This window comes from Sorghum bicolor, chromosome 10 (assembly GCF_000003195.3).
Source record: "Sorghum bicolor cultivar BTx623 chromosome 10, Sorghum_bicolor_NCBIv3, whole genome shotgun sequence".
NCBI classification, from domain to species: domain Eukaryota; kingdom Viridiplantae; phylum Streptophyta; class Magnoliopsida; order Poales; family Poaceae; genus Sorghum; species Sorghum bicolor.
The window spans coordinates 8,943,539-8,962,317 of record NC_012879.2 but is presented as its reverse complement, the minus strand read 5'-3'; the positions used below and the strand labels follow the sequence as shown (position 1 = coordinate 8,962,317).

Sequence of the window (18,779 nt, the reverse complement as noted above, 5' to 3'; positions counted from 1 at the left end):
AGATTTCTCGTCACATCGAATCTTTAGACGTATGCATGGAATATTAAATATAGATAAAAATTAAAACTAATTGCACAGTTTGGTCGAAATTGACGAGATGAATCTTTTGAGCCTAGTTAGTCTATAATTGGACAATATTTGTCAAATACAAACGAAAATGCTACTATTACTATTTTTTAAAAAAAATTAAACTAAACAAGGCCCGCGGTCACATACTCTTGCATGGAGGGAAATGGTAACCGATTCGGCGTCGGCAGCACGAGCACCTCTAGGGGCGCTTCCATGAAGGCCCATGCCAATATTTGGCCGTTGACTGAGGTACCAATAGATGTTTGAATTTCCGCCAATATTTGGCATGCCCACGTGCACCATACTTGATTCTAAATTATATGATATTTTAGATTTTAAAATTCACAGTTTTTGTTACGCACCTAAATTACATGTTATGTTTAGACATAGTAAGACTTTATGTATCTTAAATACCAAAGTGTTTTATAACTCGGGCGGAAAGAGTAGTTCATTTCTTCCGATGCCCGCAGCCGATTTGTTGACCTTGAATCCTTGATTTCGCCTTGGCTGGGTGTGGGCTCTTTGGTTGGCAGCAACTGAATGTACTACCTGAAATTTCAGGTCAGGTAATTCATGTAATTGAAAATTTGGATATTAGAAATTATTGCTACCCAATTTTGACTCTAAGAAAAGCATTAATTGAAATTTCAAGCACCCGATAATTCAAGTTTTATTTGGTATACCTGAAATTAACAAAACCAACAATTTTGATAGAGTTTAAGTAGCATTGTAAAGCGATAAAAAACATCCTTCGAATCACTTCATGTCTTCATATCAATTAATAACAAAACAATTATCAAGCTAGCTTAGATTTGTATTGAGCCATAGCAAATATTAGAAATAGAAGAGCAAAGATTTGAGACATTTCGGATAATCGGTAGTTCGATGACTAGGGAATATTACCTAAACTGCTCAAAGTAAATTTGGGGTTTTACAATTACAAGTTCAAAATTATGAACGGGTATTTCAGTGTTTGGATAATTCAGATGTATGTTTGGATAAATTAAATGGGGTTTAATTTTAAGATCATGTATTGGGTATTTTGTCCACCCCTGCCCATTTCTCCCACACCGCATGAGAGCAGTGCATGCGTGCTACGTCTGTGTGCCTAGCTAGAATTTTTCTTTTCTTTTTTATTTTTTTTTGGTTTGAGGAAAGTGCTATTGGTGTTTGCAGCAGCCAAGGGAGGAGCCCGGCCACGGGCCCAGGGTGGCCGGGCCTTGGCTCCGCCCATGACTATAAGTGGAATATGGACTTCTGTCGCTAATAACATTCTCTGCAGCTAGAAGCACTTGCGTTTTAGAGAACACCTAATCAATCTTTCTTTATAATTTTGACCATCAATGTTGATTTCAAATATTCAGTTTGGAACCTGAAATCATATAGGTATGTATTTTTTTTTTCAAAAAAACTTTCACAACTTCTCAACAGTCTTATTGAAGGTTGAAATTGGTTTTCTTTGCTTGAATATCCACTTTTTCCACGCTGGCCGTAAACAAAATTCTAAGCTTGATTTAGTGTACGTTTGGAACCATGTATTCTATGGCGGTGGTCAAAAGAAACGTAGAATCTCGCTAAATGTCTCACAGCGTTTGTGATTCTTTTCATCCATGACACTGCAAAGCTTCAGTGTTTTTTGCACCGTGGTGCGACAACCACAGTACGCGTACCCCACTGCGCGGTCCACAACCGTGGTCCTAAACATGTGCGGTCCTCAATACTTTATTTATTTATTTTCTACAGATACAGGTTGAGTCATATTTCACTACCTCAAAATATAAGGACAATTTGACTTGGTGCAGTCTTCGGAAACACACTTTAACCGCTAATTTCTTTTATTATATATAATTTGGGAACAAAAGTTAAATCGTTAGAAAATACTTGTAAATACAAATCTAATGTAATTATTTTTGTCATAAACTTTTCAATGATTGTACTAATTGTTAGTCAAAGATAACAAAGTCTGAATTCTAAGATACGTGTGCATCTTATATTTTGGTACTGAGGTAGAAGTTTAATGTTTTTGTGGGTATATAAATATTAAATAACCCTAATATGATACGCTGCCATGCAACAATGAAAAATGTGATTGTTATTATGCCGATATGCTGCAAAGTTTGTGGTTTGACTTTGATTCCACACGTACGCATTATTGCATTTTGCTCTTCCTAGCGAGAAACCTCGATTATTCCGCGCGCGGGTTGTGGACCCTCCAAACCCTAATAACAGTTGATTCCAGACCTTTCATTTTAAGCAACCAAGTGCTTTGTGTCCTTGTCATCGCCACGGAATTTGCTGACAGTTGCAAGCAGCTCTCGTGGAGCTCCCAGAGAGAATAATCATCCATCTTCCATCCATCCCTCCCTCCCTAATTCCCATTCCCTAAGAGCATCTCCAAGAGACTTTGCAAATAAATTTTGCATTTGGTATTGTTTGCAAACTCTCAAACTCATTTGCAAAGTCTAAAAATAGTCCAACTCCAAGGGACTTTGCATTTAGACTTGACAAACCCAAAATATAGACCCCACCCCCAATTTTTTTTTTCACCGATTGCGCCCGCACGTTTTTTTCCTTCGCGCCATTTTAACGTACGTCGTGCGTGCCAGTCGCCGCCGAGGCCAGGTCACCGTCAGTTGACGCCCAGCCCAGGTCTTCGCGCCAGTTGCCGCCCAGCCTAGACCGCGTTCGTCGTTCGTCGTCGTCCTCGTCGTTCGCGTCAGTTCGGCTCCGTGGAGGTACCTTGCTGGAGGAGGCGCGCGACACCTTGGCGGCGGAGGGATCCTTCGCGAGGAAGCTGGAGGGCGGGCGCACACGACAGCTAGAGGGACGGCGGGCACGCGTGGCGCGGCAGGGAGGACGGACGGGCGTAGAGAAATCACGCGGGGTGGGGGGGGGGGGGGCGGGGGGACGGAGTCCGACGTGGAAGGCCGAAATTGTAGATGCAAAGTGGTGGGAAGGTTTGCATATATGCAAAGCCTCAACCTCTATTTGCAAAGTTAACCAAATTGCAAACCTTATTTGTAAAACCATTGGAGGAGTATTTTCTACTCTTTTTTGCAAATAGGGTAATGCAAAGTTTTTTTGCAAAGCCCTTGGAGATGCTCGAGCCCCAATTCTCACAAGATTTTAGACGGGCTTTTCCCTTTTGCCCATCTCTTTTTGGCCACTCTGTACTTTCGACGGATCAAAAGTTATCCTACTAAACTTTTGTCGAAAGAAATTCAAACTTTTCCAGACATGATCAAATGGCCGGTGGTTCAGAGCATATGCCAAGGCTTTGCCAGGGCAAAGCAAGCAGCAAGGCTAATATTTTTGTTCAGGCAAGCAAAGCAAAGCACAGCACGCACTGGAATCTGCTTTATTCCAGGAGGGATAGGATAACCTCTCTTGGAGCTTGGAAGGCAAGAAAAGAGGAATCTCCAGCCAGCCAGCACCAAGAAGGGATGCATGCAGTCAGGCACTCAGTCTCAGCTGGCTTGTGTTGTGATGTGCTCCAGCTGCAATGCAAGCCAGCAACTTGTTCACAAGGTAGTTAGCAACCTGGTTCTAAGCTAAACAATCTTCTCGCCCAACATTGGCTGTCGTTTTCATGATAACTTCCCTTGTAATTTGAGGCACACATGGTGACGACTATGACCTGCTACCTGGTGCAGCAGGAGGGTTAGAGCTAGTCAGCTAGCCTACTAGGTTAAGTAGCTGAACACAGCAATGTCAGCAAGAGAGTTGCAGGCTTGTGTGGCAAAATTGGAGCTGGAAAGAGTATTCTGAAGAGATCTCTGATGAACAGCTAGCTGTTCTTGGAGGAGCACTTCTCCCCTACCGCTACCAGGCCACCAGCAGGGGGGCAAGCAGCAGGTGCCCGCGTGACTTGTTCAGCAGCGACCTCACCGGCGAGCGGCCGCTGGTGTCAGGGGTGGATCCGGTCACATGGCGCCTATCATCAGCCTATGTGACGAGAGATCCAACTGAGAATGTGTTGCTTGATCGTACCACAAATTAACACGAATAAACAACTGCGTATGTGTCGTGCAGGAAGAAATCTTTGTTTGGATAGACTATAGAGCTAGGGACATCGTCGGCCAATGCAGCATGATGCCCTGATCTCTAATTTTCTAATGACGGATACAGTCTGCTATCTGCAATTGAGAAATTAAAAAGGATCGTGGTTCTTCAAATACTGAACTTAACCCTTTGTTGATACCTAGCTTACTAGGACTGTCTTGTCCTGTCTCCCCTCTCTTCTCTCCCTGCTACTCTTTTTATTATTATTATTATTATTATAGTAGTATAAACACAAAACAGATTCTGCTTCTTGTCCCTTGATGGCACAAGTGATGGTCTTTTCTTCAGTTCAGGAATCAGGACGACATATGATCAGTTGAGATTTTCGGTACAGCGGCTTACAGTTTGGCAGTTGTACCACACCTGTGCTGTGCAGTGCGTATCCTATATTATTTGGCCAAATTCAAGAATCGCGATGCTAATGTTCCTTCATGATTGCCATGTTGTGTACAATAAATACAGAGCGAAGGTCAAACATGTAGTTCATAACAGCTAAGCCGTTTAATATCTATGTAGTGCGCAGGATGGTTCAAGGAATGAAAAAGATGCACAGAAAAATAAATGCAAATGTTCAACTTGCAAATCCATTGTGTAAATTTGTTATACGCCACCGCTGTTGAAGAAATTAGTGTTGCAGATTCTACAGCAAGTGTTCCAATACTAAATCATCATAATACAGTACAATATCAAAACCAACAAGATGACGTTGTTTAGTCTTTCTGGAAGAAAAAGAAAAACCCATAGAGATTGCCTCTCAGCTCAATTATTTTTTTTGATAGTCACGGGGGGAGGTGTTCCTCACCTGAATTTTATTATATATGGTGGCCCCAAACGGCCCTTAGTGAATTTACATTTGGAAAAACATCACCCAGGAAAGTAGTTCTACGCCTTAGTGTACCGAGATAAAATTTGGTCTTTCCCATGAAATTTTTTGCCACTAAATTTGGTTGGAGGCCACTTTTTTCCTAAGAACATTTTGACCAGCCAAAACATTTCAAAAGCATTAAATGGGGACCCAAAATGATCGCCCCCAAGTTTGGACGATCCAAAATGTTAGCATAGTCATGTATCATAAAGATTTCACTCTAGCATAAAAAAAAAGTTCTAGCATCAATCAGTTTTTCTAAGGCCCTGTTTAGTTTCTCACCCAAAAATTTTTCATCCATCACATCAACTCTTTAGACACATAAATGGAACACTAAATGTAGATAAAAAAATAAACTAATTACACAGTTTGATTGAAAATCACGAGACGAATCTTTTAAGCCTAGTTAGTCCATGATTAGCCTTAAGTGCTACAGTAACCCACATGTGCTAATGATAAATTAATTATGCTTAATAGATTTGTCTTGCAGTTTCTAGACGAGCTATGTAATTTTATTAGTTTTTAAAAATCCCTCCGGACATCCTTCCGACACATTCGATGTGACATCCAAAAAATTTTCATCTCCAATTTAAACAGGGCCTAAGGTCATGAAGTCTGCACATTGAAATGCGAGCACAACTTAAAAGAAAAAGGAACAGAGATGGTGTATAAAACTAATACCTAATATGCTTTGGGCTTCACAAGAATTGGACAACACACCTTTGGCTTGAATATGTTCTCTTTGACAGTCCTCCACAGCTTTGATCAGGATTGACCTCTCTCTACGAAGAGCATTCAATTCGTTGCCCAATTCTTCAAATCTCGGAAGCACCCAAAAATACATAATCGCCGCAGAAACAAACTGCGTTAAGCAAGACAATCTGGGTGCAATTCTCACGTATGCAGGCTTTGCACTGAAAATCACAAGTGCAAGTGGAATTTTTGTTATTATATCCTACTACAAAACATTTACAGGTCCAAAAGATGAAAATAATTCAGGATATGACTCTCCATAGTGGGACGTTAAGGGATCATGATTTAGTGAAATGTGAATCAGTAAATCTTAGTTTATTATACAATTGTATATTGTCAAATTCTCACATAGTGGAACCAGCGAAGTTCTTACCTGTGCAATTCACCAGGAACATTCTTGTTCTAACTCAGATTCTGAAGAAGAAGACAGAAAAGAACACGTCAACAACAACATATAATGGATGGAATTGAATAAAGAGATGTAATATACACCAGCCATAAAGACAAGTCAGCTTTGGTTTGTTTTAGAATATATCTATTAAATCTAGCATATTTTAAGTATTTAGTATGAACAAGTCTACCCATATTATGTTTATATTCGGAGAGAAATAAATGTGTTTCAGAGTTTAACCAAAGTTTGACCAGTATTTGTGGGTAGCTTAAGAGGGATTAAATTGAACAGTATTGCAGCAGTCTATTGTATATCTGATTCCGAACTACAGCGATCTGTGTTTACTAAAGCTTGGAGCACAATCGTTTTAATTACATATCTCTATATTTATTATTCCCGTTTCTTGATCAGTTGAAACATTTGGTGATTACAAAGTTAATACTCCAATGGTTGCATAAAAAAGGTCCTGTACGTGGGAGAGCCTGGACAACCAATGCCGGAGACAGCACGGAGACGGCGGCAGTGACAGTAACGGAATTGGCGGCGGCGTACCTTGTCGTTGATTGGCGGCGGCGTTGAGCCGCTAGGGGCAGAGGAAGAAGAGCAAAAAGGTTGTGCGCTGGGGGAGGAGACGGTCATCCCCCTCATCTCGCCACAGATCGAAGCAGCGCGCTCCGTGCCATTACGGCCATGAATGCCAAATTTTGCCGATGCCGTGCGGGCGTGCGGCTCCCTATAGGTCAGACTCCGACTCCTGTGCGGCTGTGCGTCCCGTCCCGTGGCCGTGGTGCTGATGCGCACACCGGCCCCTCGCCACCGCTGTGGCGCTAGATTCACGAGTCCGCCGACCCCGGCCCCCGGGTCGCCTATCAGCTGCAGGAAGAAATCTTGTTTGCCCTGGCCTTTATACCTTTTTTAAAAAAGAAAAAAAATCTACGTAGCCTCCATAAGGTGTGCTCTCTCCGTCCCAAATTATAAGTCATTCCAAGAATGTTAAAGAATCAAAACATTTCAACTTTGACTAAAGTTATTAAGAAAATTACAAAGATTTATAACGTCAGATAGGTATACTACGAAAATATAATTAATGAAAAATATAATAATACTAAGTTAACATCATGAATATTATTATCTTATTATATAAATTTGATCAAACTTAAGATAGTTTGACTTTCCAAGATTCTTAGAATAACCTGTAATTTGAGATAAAGGGAGTACTATATTACCCCTAAACTATAAAACTAGATTTTATATCTCTTGAACTTTTTAAAGCCGGTCAAATAACCCCTCAAGCGTCTTGAGCGTTGGTTTTGCTGACGATGGTTTTTTATTTTTCTTTTTTATTTATTTCTATTAAATCTTTAAAAAATAAAAGTAAATCACAGAAAAATTATAAAATAAAAAGTTTAATTTTGTTGGACTCCACATTAATAGATCTGCACGGTGAATATATAATATAATATGTTTTACTATAAATTTTTTGTTATATTTTTAGATCTATGAATTATTTTAATTAATTAAAAAAACATAGATCTAAAGATACAATAAAAACTTTATGCTAAAGCATACCATATTATATGTTTATTTGTAGATTTACTCATGTGAAGTTCAACAAAAATTAGATTTTTTTTAATTTTATGTGATTTTTCAAAGATTTAGTGAAAATAAATAAAAAAATAAAGATAAAACCACTATCATTGTAGTAAAAGTAAAACCAACATTCAAAACTGCTTGACGGCGTTATTTGACTAGTTTTAAAAGATTTAGGAGATAGAAAATTTAGTTTTATAGTTTAGGAGTCAAGTAGTACACCTATATAGTCAAAGGGATTACGCAGCCTTTTTTTTTCTTTTGTAATGACGGATACTGCTATATGCAATTGAGAAGAAGGGTCGCTAGCTCTTCTTCCAATATTAAACTTAACTGCAGGCGTTTGGGGCCACTTATATAATTAGATTGTAGGTGAAAATAATCGAGAATTCCATACAATTATTTTAGATTTGTCTAAGGTCTTGTTTGCAATTTTTTTTTTTGCAAAATGTGAATACTACCACTTTCGTTTGTATTTGACAAATATTGTCCAATCATAGCCTAACTAGGCTCAAAAGATTCGTCTCACAAATTACATGCAAACTGTATAATTAGTTATATTTTTTATCTATATTTAATGCTCCATGCATGTGCCGCAAGATTTGATGTGACGGGAAATCTGAAACATTTTGCAAAATATTTGGAAAGTAAACAAGGCCTAAGAATCATGCGACCAAAACAATCCAACTTTTAGGCCTTTCTTGCTTAGTTCACCCAAAAAACTAAAAACTTTTTAAGATTTCCCGTCACATCGAATCTTGCGACACATGCATGAAACATTAAATATAGATAAAAATAAAAACTAATTGCACACTGTAAATCATGAGACGAATCTTTGAAACCTAGTTATTCCATGATTGGACAATGTTTGTCAAATACAAACGAAAGTGCTATAGTGTCAAAATCTAAAAAAAATTGAATCTAAACAAGGCGTTAATTAGCACTGGTATTTTGGGTACCACAGCCTCGTTCTCGGGTTTTCTCCATTGTAGGGATTTTTCGCTCGTTTCCCCTCCGGTCCAGTCCCCATCCGCTCCTCTACTCCGCTCCGCAGCTTCCCCGACGCCAGCTTGGTTGGAGACGACCTCTCCCCCATCCGCTCTTGTGTTGGGCTCGATCGCTCCATGTTTGATCTCGCCATTGGGCTCCGAGTTCGCTCATGTCGTTGGGCTAGGTCAGAGGCGTCTCGACTCTCAAGTAGGGATGAAAATGATACGGATATTTTTCGACCATATTCGAGACCGAATTTATTTAGAGGGGTTCAGATCTGTTCGTATTCGAGTTCGAATGTTCAACATCCGATACCGTATCCGTATCCGAATATTTAAATCATATATTTATGATGTCGACATTCAATTGTATCTTATCCGACAGAGTTGATATTATCCGTATTCGAATCCGAATCCGACCAAAATATGAAAACAAATATGATATCAGTGATATCCGTCCGTATCCGATCCGTTTTCATCTCTAATCTCGAGTGCTCCCCTGCACTTCGCTTTAGGGCTCGGTCAAAAAAGCCCCTCGTGGATGCGTCGGCCCTCGAGGGCTCAAGATCAAGGAAAATGCCATAGCAAATCCTCGAAGAACAAGGAACAATGGTATGGGTGGCTAACTGAAGAAGAAGGGCACGAGGGTCATTTAACACCTCATGTTGCCACATAATAATCAAGATTGCTCAACATATTTGATTTTCCATACTGAGATTTTTTAGACCATGACTTTTAAGAAAATCATAATTAGATTAAAATTGATACTAAATTTCTTATATAAAGCGGTCCCAATTTTCAAACCGGGCAGGACCTATGTGTTGATGCCTTGCCTTCTAAGCGTAGCCTCTATCTCTACTCTAATTGGCCACTTCAAATTATTTTAGATCCACCAATGAAAACATCCTCCACTGAGTAGTCTAACCATTGTGTATCTAGAAAATTACTCAAAAGAATTTATCTTCATCAAAATCAAGGACTCACGGAAGAACTACGTCAGATCCAAAAGTCTGAGAGATAAAGTTTGATGTGAGGCTTCTCACCCCCTCTGTCGCACTTCAACGCACAACACCGTGATTTAGAGCTCCAACCACGATGAAGGCTCACATCAAACTTTATACTAAATACTTTTTTTTCTTCTTCTTTAAACGCACAATACCTGGATCCATGCTTGCTTCGCTTGTGGTACCTACACTGTGTGCTCTGCTAGACTGCTTCGGCTGGCAGGGAAGTGGCGAGTGAGGAAATTTGATGCTAAGGCCTTGTTTAGTTCCAAAATTTTTAGCAAAATGAGGACTGTAGCAATTTCGTTTGTATTTGACAAATATTGTTCAATCATAGACTAACTAGGCTCAAAAGATTCGTCTCGTCAATTCCGACTAAACTGTGCAATTAGTTTTTATTTTTATCTATATTTAATACTCAATGCATACGTCTAAAGATTCGATGTGACGGGGAATCTGAAAAATTTTGTAAAATTTTTTGGGAACTAAACAAGGCCTAAGCGTGGGTACTCCTAGGAAGCATGGATCCAGGTATTGGGTATCCACCGACGTCAGTTGTCGTATCAGTGCTGCAACATTAGTGCAAAATTCAGGCCTTGTTTAGTTCGCAAATTTTTTTGTTTTTGGCTATTGTAGCATTTTGTTTTTATTTGATAAACATTGTCCAATCACGGAGTAATTAGGCTCAAAAGATTCATCTCACAAATTACAGGTAAACTGAGCAATTAATTTTTATTTTCGTCTATATTTAATGCTCCATGCATGCGACCAAAGATTTCATGTGATGGGGAATCTTGAAAATTTTTGCGAACTAAACAAGGCCTGAATTTGATGACTATTGTGGGTAATCAAAATGGAGACGTTATAGTGGATCAATACCATCGCTACAAGGTACTTAACTATGAGAAGCAAATAAACCAGCGGAGACATTCATTAAGTTTGATGGCTTTATGATTAGTTCTTTTGTTCTTCTACAGGACGAGCTTAATCTCATGAAAAGTTTGAATTTGATGCTTACCGGTTTTCATTCTCATGGTCTAGGATTTTCTCGGTGGCGCCATCGACGGTGGCGAGTTGCTCAGCACCTGGGCCGCCTTGCAGCAGCTATGGCGAATGCGGTGCTGGGTCGGACCTGCACTAGCCGGGTCCACATGTTGCCCTGCTGTTTTGGGCGATGAGTTTGTCACCACCCATGGACTCATGTAAACATATAGATGCTAATTATATTTAGAATCTTTAAATCATCTTAAAAATTGCACCGATGAGAATCACTATGTAAAAACTGAGCAAATATAGACGGCATCACGCAGACATGTTACCAAAACACGTCTGTAGTAACCTGCTAGAGACGGGCTTTGAGAAACCCGCATCTGTAGTAAACGGAGAATACAACTGCAGTAGAGACGCGTCTGTATAACCCTAAACACAGACGTGTGTACGGAACGAGCGTCTGTTGAATTTGTACAGACGTTTCTTCGGAACATGGGTCTGAAACAACAGACGTGCTTTTGTGACTCGCATCTGTAATAACATGGCAGGAGTAATATATAATTTCCCCACCGCGGCGGGAGTACTGCGCACGCGGGCAGCGCGGCACCGGGACCGCTGAAGACACAGTTCCTCGGGCCCCGCCGCCGGGCCTCTCTTCACTCCGTCAGCAGACCGGTGGCGCTGGCGCGGCGGGAGGAGGAGGCTCGCGCTGTATCCTCGCAGGCAGGCGGGGGGGGGGGGGGGGGGGGGGGGGGTGCGGAGCGCTCTGTGCGCAGGCAAAACACCCGGAGGGTGCGCGCGGCGGCCGGTGGGAGGAGGAGGAGGCGTGGCCGCGGTGGCGGGGAGATCGATCGAGGTGCGCGTGGCCGGCGGTCCACACTCAGGTCACAAGCTGGGTGGATATCCGGCGGTGCCACGTGGTTTTAGAAAATTTGGTACCCTCCTGCCTTTGAACAGTTAGTTAATTAATTTCTTCAATTTTGCGCAACCGAGGTCCTACTTATATTATTCACCAGTATAAAGTACATGATTCCACTAATGTTTGGCAGATTTGCTACGACAGGGATTAATTGAACTCATTGGAAGAGACAAGGTTGTTCAAATGTATAGTCAGTGAGTTCTAATTAAAATAAAGGAACTTCTTATCGAAGAATTCCAACGCTGTTTGCAGCAACAAATTTATGTTGCTATGGTGCCAGTGCAGATATTTGACAGGTGGGATATATTTGAATAGATGCCTGACATTCAGCTACAGAGCTGGTTTTTATCTGCACTGATCGTTTGCAAATCACAACTGAACCAATTATACCTGATGTCTAATCAAATCAGGACTTGCATACTTAGAATTTGTTCTTATAGAATTTTGTTTATTGGGCCTTGGGGGTGGAAGCCATTCTAGTTCTACTTATTATTCTTTGCTGCTTTGTGCAGTTCAGCCCTACATTTTCCGTGTGTTGCTCAATGCTCAGTGCTTATACATGCAGATTCGCCTAATCACCCTTTAACTTGCAGTAGGCGCTGTCATAAACCACCTCATGTGAGTTAGTGCATATGTCCTCTTTTTTGGATGAATTGTAGAAGTAAATGTCTTCATGGTCATGATTGTTACGGATATTTTATCCGGGTGATCTCATCTCCTCGGATCCTCTTACGGGAGATTTATCCTAACCGCGACTTCCCCCACGACCACCTACGTGATATCACCCACGACTCCGTACGTACCGGTTCCACCTCCGTGATATTACCCACGACTCATCGTGGGCTCGAGTTTACTTGGGGGAGAGTTTCCTCTCCTCTCCGACTTGTATAAATACCATGATCAATGAATAAAGAAACACCGAGTTCATTCTACTTCCTCTCTATTCTCATACTTTGGCATTCTACTCGTAACACGTTATCAACACATCGCTCTTCCCTGCCCCCAGAGGGGAATAGCTCGGTTGGATAGAACATCGTCGAGGGATCGACCTTCACCCAGGGCTTCACCCAGAGGTATAATCATATTGTTCCCTCGTCGTAATTCCGCCTCAATGGCTTCACTCATCCTACAAGTCGTCTGGATCGCAATGAACCGTGCCCGGACCTTGGGCACACACTTCGGCAACAACCGCCTTCAGGCGGAACTACTGTAGGACATCCTGGAACTCCTCGGAGAGTATCGCGGCTATCGCTTTCGGGGCGAACGTCGTGACCTCGACAAGAACCCCGGGCGTTTTCCTGTACGACGTCGTTTCGGGGGACACCGACGTGCAAACGTCGCCCCTCCGTCACGGTGTTCGGTGGTGTCATCCGTGGCTCCGCCCGCGGCGCCACCGTCGAGGGCACCGACTCCACCGGCGCCTCTAGCGCCGGTCCTCGCCTTGCCGGCTCCACCCCGGCCAAGGTGCCCGCTCCACGGCGACGGTCCGTGCCCACCACCGCCACCATCCATGGTGGCCAGCCAATGGCTGTCTCTCGGCATAGAGCCGCTGTCGCCGATCCGGTACCCGACGCCGACACCGTCTCCCAAGCGGGCTGCGCATAGTCCGCCTCCACGCCGACCATCTCCACCAACCATCGCGGCACGGATGTCGGCGCCGGCTCGGCTACCGGCGTACTTCGTCGACCCCGCACTCGCTGCACCACCACCGCCACCACCACCTCCTCTTGCACGTCTCCGCCGCACGTGGATCAGCGTCCCCCACGGGCCTTCGGCTCGGGGACGCGCTCCTCCGGCTTGAGAATGTCACTGAGGGAGAGGGGGAGGAGGAGGCGCTGCCCGTGGCCACGTCCGGCCCACAGCTGGACACCGCTGCGACCCCTCGGGCCTCGCGCTCGCACGGCCACCCTTCGGCGTGACTCCGCCCGGCCCTCCGCTGGCCGACACTCGACGCGACGTGTGCACGCGCCCTGGCAGCGGTGGCTCGGCCGACCTCGGCGCGACGCGCACCTGCGCCTGGCCGCAGCGGCGCGGCACCGGTGCGACCTGACCACGGCGACTCGGCCTTGTCGCGGCGCGAGGCTCCTCCCGGCGAGCGGCAGCCACACCTCGGCACAGCGTGGTCGCCCCGTCGCCCGACGGCTGGCCCTGCTCGGCGCCTCCACGCGAGCGACTCGCCGGCCCCGTGCACGGCAGTCGAGGCCCCGCGCGACTTCGCCCGCGGCAGAGAGGCACGCGACAGCCCGGCTCCTCCACATGCCCGCACGGCGCGCCCACGCTCGGCCTCACGCGGATCCCGACCAGCGCAGCCTCCCCACTCCTCTGTCGCGGCCCACGCGCGCGGATCGAGGTGGGGCCACGCGGGCCCACGTAGGGCGCGCCCCCGTCCTAGCTTCTGGCGGCGGTGGCTTGGAGCCGCCCAGGGCTCCTGGCGGCGGCGGCAGTTGGGGCTGGGGGTTAGGGTTTGCAAACCCGAGCCCCTAGCCTTATATATGGCCCATCTCCCCCTCTCCCAATTGGGCCACATTAACGGCCGAGGCTCAGGTTGGGGCCTGCGAGCTTCAGCCTGGGCCAATTATCATTGGCTTTTTCATTTTATAAATTAGCTAATTTATTTATTTATTTATTTACATAGCATTTTTTTTCATTTCCTAAATTACATCAGCTTGTTAGTCTAATTTTTCTTGTAAATTTAGACCCTGATATACATTGCATTATAAATATTTTTACATTTCGCAATCATATTATGAATGAAAAATTTGTTACATGTCGAACATGTTTTGTCTTTACAATTCCCTATGACATGTACATATGTAAATATTTTTATGGTCAATTTTTCTCCCTATTTGGAATACTATTTTTCGCTAGATGTCACCTTACTTTATTATTATTTTGGCGACCACAAGGTAGTACTCATACTACTACGGGATTTATTCCTCAAAGTGCTCTCCCAAATTTAATAATAAACATACAAGGACTACATCCCAAAGTCAAAAAGTATAAAATGGTCTATATCTCCATGGTGACTACCTATGTTCCACAAAATGAGAAATCAAAATACCATAAAACATATGCAAGTTTACCTTGCTACACATAAACAAGTCTACCTTGTTATTTACATACGCAATTTTACATTGCTTTACATACGCAATTTTACATTGCTTTACATATGCAATTTTATATTGTTTTTATATACGCAATTTACATTGTTATATAAATATGCAATTACATTCTTATTAATTTTAAAACCCACAATTAATTAAATCTATGCAAATAAACATGTAGGCAATGACCATCAAAGAGTCTGATACCCAAGTTTCTTCTAAGAAGGAATTTGCCGAGCTAGCTCTTGATGGACACAACTTTCCTACATGGGCGATGGATCTCAAAGTGAGTCTATCGTTACGCGGAATGTACAAGGCAATTGACACTCCCAAACAGGAAGATGCTCCATTGTCTGAACCATCCAAGTACCATGCCTTATACATAATAAGAAACCACATCCATTCAGATCTCAAAGCAGAATATCTGATGGAAGAGGGCCCTCAGGCTCTCTGGCTTGCTTTGCAACAACGGTATGAGCAACAAAAGGTAGTTATTCTCCCGGAGGCCACTCATGAGTGGAACCACCTCCGCATTCAAGATTTCAATTTTGTGAATGAATATAACCATGCCATGCACAAACTCAGTTCCAAACTGAAATTTTGTGAAAAGGAGCCATCTGACGCGAAGAAAATTGAAAAGACTTTGTCTACCATGCTTCCCGCTCAAATGATCCTCCAACAGCAATACCGTGAGAGGGGATTCACGGTCTATTCTAATCTCATTAAAATATTGCTTTAGGCTGGGATGCACAATGAGCTCCTCATATGGAACTCCAATCAAGGCCCTGTCGGTGCCAAGCCCTTGCCTGAAGTACATGCAAATGCTCAGAAACAGACACGAAAGGATGCCAACAAGAATGGCAATCCTAGATCCTCTAAAGGCAAAAACAAGCGCAAGGGACCCCATAAGCCTCGAGGTGCTAAGGGCAAAGGCAACAACTCCAAGTCAAAAGACAAGTCCTCAACTTGTACAAAGTGTGGTTGCTACAACCACCCGACTAAGAAATGTTGCACCCCTAAGCACCTTGTGGAACTGTACTTGCATTCCGTGGGACGAGGATGCTCCAACCAAGGATGCTCCAACCAAGATTGACAACCGTCTGAAGCACACTTCAACGATCTGGTAGCCCCAGAATGTTCCAACCTTGCACCAGCGGGACCGAGCAACACAATGGCACCTCTTCCACCTGATGGCTTGGCAAATGACTCCAGCAACAACATGATTATCGAATACACTTCTGATGACCTGTTCGGCGACTACAACTAGATTGATAATCATTTGAGATTTTAATATTATCATTCGCCTTCAGGATTGTAATAATTGATAATTTGTTTTTGCTACACTCTGTTTGATGTTCATTGACTTATGCACAATTTAACATCAATAAATGTTTATATTTCATATATATTCATGTTGAGAATTTCATTCTCTACTATATTCTCTATTTTCATAGATTGTACGGGAGTCAATGCGATGGATGAGGAAATGTGCCTAGTGGACAGTGGCACCACTAACTCTATACCCAGGAAAATAAAACATTTCCAAACTCTCACCAAGAGCAAAGGAAATGTCTTAACAATCGCTAGACGCGATGCCGTAATAGCAGGTTCTAGAAGAGCCATTATTACGCTCCCTATGGGTACAACGATTACAATCGAGGATGCACTCCTGTATCCTGATTCAACTCGTACCTTATTGAGTTATAGAGATATCCACAAAAATGGGTGTTTGACAAGATTTTGTACAAAACTGTTCTTTCTCACATACGTGAAAATTTATGTGTTGTCAAGAATGGTTTTGTGCCTGAAGAAAATAAAACATATATACGGACATACATATGCTTTTGTTATGTATACACAGGCAAAGTGGCAAGCAGACTTCTTCACGTTATGAGAAGGAGAGAAGCTAATACGCTACAGTGCCATGCATGCATGTATGCACCTCGACGTGCAACCAAAGAAGCTAGCATATTTCTTCGTGCAAGCCGGTGAAAAGAAGTTAACGTGTACGAGTAAAAAAACTAACAGGCGCAGTTGTGTACGTGCGCCTGTATATGTCCAGAATTGGTTGTAGAGTTCATCACGTGTGTGTACGCCGGTCGATCTAGACATGTATACCACGTATAGTTGTATACCAACCGGCTGCGCGCAAGTCGACACCGTATGGTTCGGTTCGGCATATAGTATGGGGTATTCCGGGGACACTCGGTATGTACGATCGGTTGATATGTGTGTTTATCGCCAGCTAACGTACATGCATGTCTACCAGCCGCGGGACTTTGAGTTGGCTAAGTATACGTACGTAGGCTAACTACATCTTGCCAGAACCCCACACGTCATGGACTCTACGAAAAGAAGTTAACCAGGTTTAATCAGGTTGAGTTCTGGACGAGCCATGCTCGGTACGTGCGGCCAGAGAGATTTTTGGCTAGTTTGTTAGCAACGTGCCGATAAGCATCGCGGGCTTTATCTTGCATACGAAGGAAGAAGCTGGCAGTTCCGGATATCTCGTGCATGCTAACCAACTCCGGCGGCGCGCGTACGGCCGAGAAGGCTAGCTGCTACCCTAATTGCTTGCCTATATAAAGAGTCTCGAGGTCTCACGTGAAGGCTAATTACAATCACCCATCCATAGTTCACGAAGTGCTGCCAGACTTCTTGTGCGCTCGGCCGTCGGCAAGGAGGGTATACATACGTCTTCATCTCCATCTGAGAGGACTAGCAAACAACAGGAGATGTCATCGTCCACGACATCCATGGGTAAGAAATTAATCTAGTCAATCTAGTATTGTTTCTTTCAATTTTTGCATATCAGTATCTACATCGGCCGGCGTCAAGGCTGGCTGACGACTGGATGACGCGGCTGCCGAGTGTACACTGGCGGACGTTAAAGCCTGGAAGATGAGCTCGATACGACCACCCTCTGTGCGTGCGTATAGCTGTTGGCCAAGTCACGACGGCAGCGGCGAGGCACATGCCATACGTGCACCGTTAGCATATGTATATGTGCAACGACTCAGAAGATATGCAAGTGCAAGAAGCAAACACGCTCGAGCGCGTGTATGTGTGGATATATATGTTCTGGCCATGCATGCATCTACACATGTACGTGCAAGCAAAGAACAGGTACAGGCCGCTAGACCTCGGCGCCGTGATGTGGTTGTGTACATGTACATGCGAACATATACAAGCTATGCATCCATGTACGATGAAGATTCAAGCAAGGCGACGTACAAGTCTTCATCCACTACTTCAACAACTCCACGCGATCAAGCTCATGGCGTACCACGACGACGCTGCCGAGGAAGTCCGAGGCGATTCAAGCGACACCAACCATGCAAGTGCGATTATGATGACAGCACGCAGAGTTCGACACCGACAAGGCGAACGACGCAGGCGGGCATGGCTGATATTCCAGTCATGTTGTACCGGCTCATGGACCGACGAGGCCCTCACGCCAACGCCACCTACATCTACACCAACACCACGCATGGAGAAGTGAAGCGAAGATCGACGACGACGACCACAACAGCTTAATCGGAGGTACTCTGCGAGTCAGCTCGCGGGGGTAATTAACTGGGAGCCTTCCGAGGCCTCAGGAACCATGAAGACCACATCGCCTTTGTCAGATTGCTGCTAGCAAGTTGTGTAGCGCGCATTAGGAATTTGTATTTATTAAACCTGATGGTTAATAAAAGTGCATGTTTCTGTCTTATATTTATTCTTGTTATTTTATTTTGTGTACTTTAGTACACTGGCACGCCCGCACTTTTCCCACACGAGAAGCCGCTTCAGGCGGATTTTCTGGTGTCCAAACAAATTGGCACGCCCAGTGGGACATGGTTCTCCTCCCATCTTTGCTGCTATGTGGTCGTCGGATTCGTCTTCGCCTCTTCTCCAACAAACACAGCATGCGGCATGATGGTCCTTGAGGTCGAGCTGTCCTAATGAATGGTCCCCTTCTTGCAGGAGGACCAACTAACGCTGCAACCACCCAGGAGCCAGGCCTGATTCAGATTGGGCAATTCATGGTGCCAATCTCT

At 43.9% G+C, this 18,779-nt stretch overlaps 1 long non-coding RNA gene across 2 annotated transcripts; it reads right to left on the bottom strand.

The window, feature by feature from the left end:
- LOC110431434 lies at window positions 457–6,972 on the bottom strand. Of its 2 annotated transcripts, none has more exons than XR_002448921.1 (4): window positions 6,693–6,972; window positions 6,123–6,163; window positions 5,717–5,910; window positions 457–618 (listed from the first exon to the last, which is right to left on the bottom strand). It is a non-coding gene; the product is annotated as an uncharacterized LOC110431434 (long non-coding RNA). The 2 variants fall into 2 exon arrangements; XR_002448922.1 differs by lacking the exon at window positions 457–618 and adding an exon at window positions 4,903–5,096.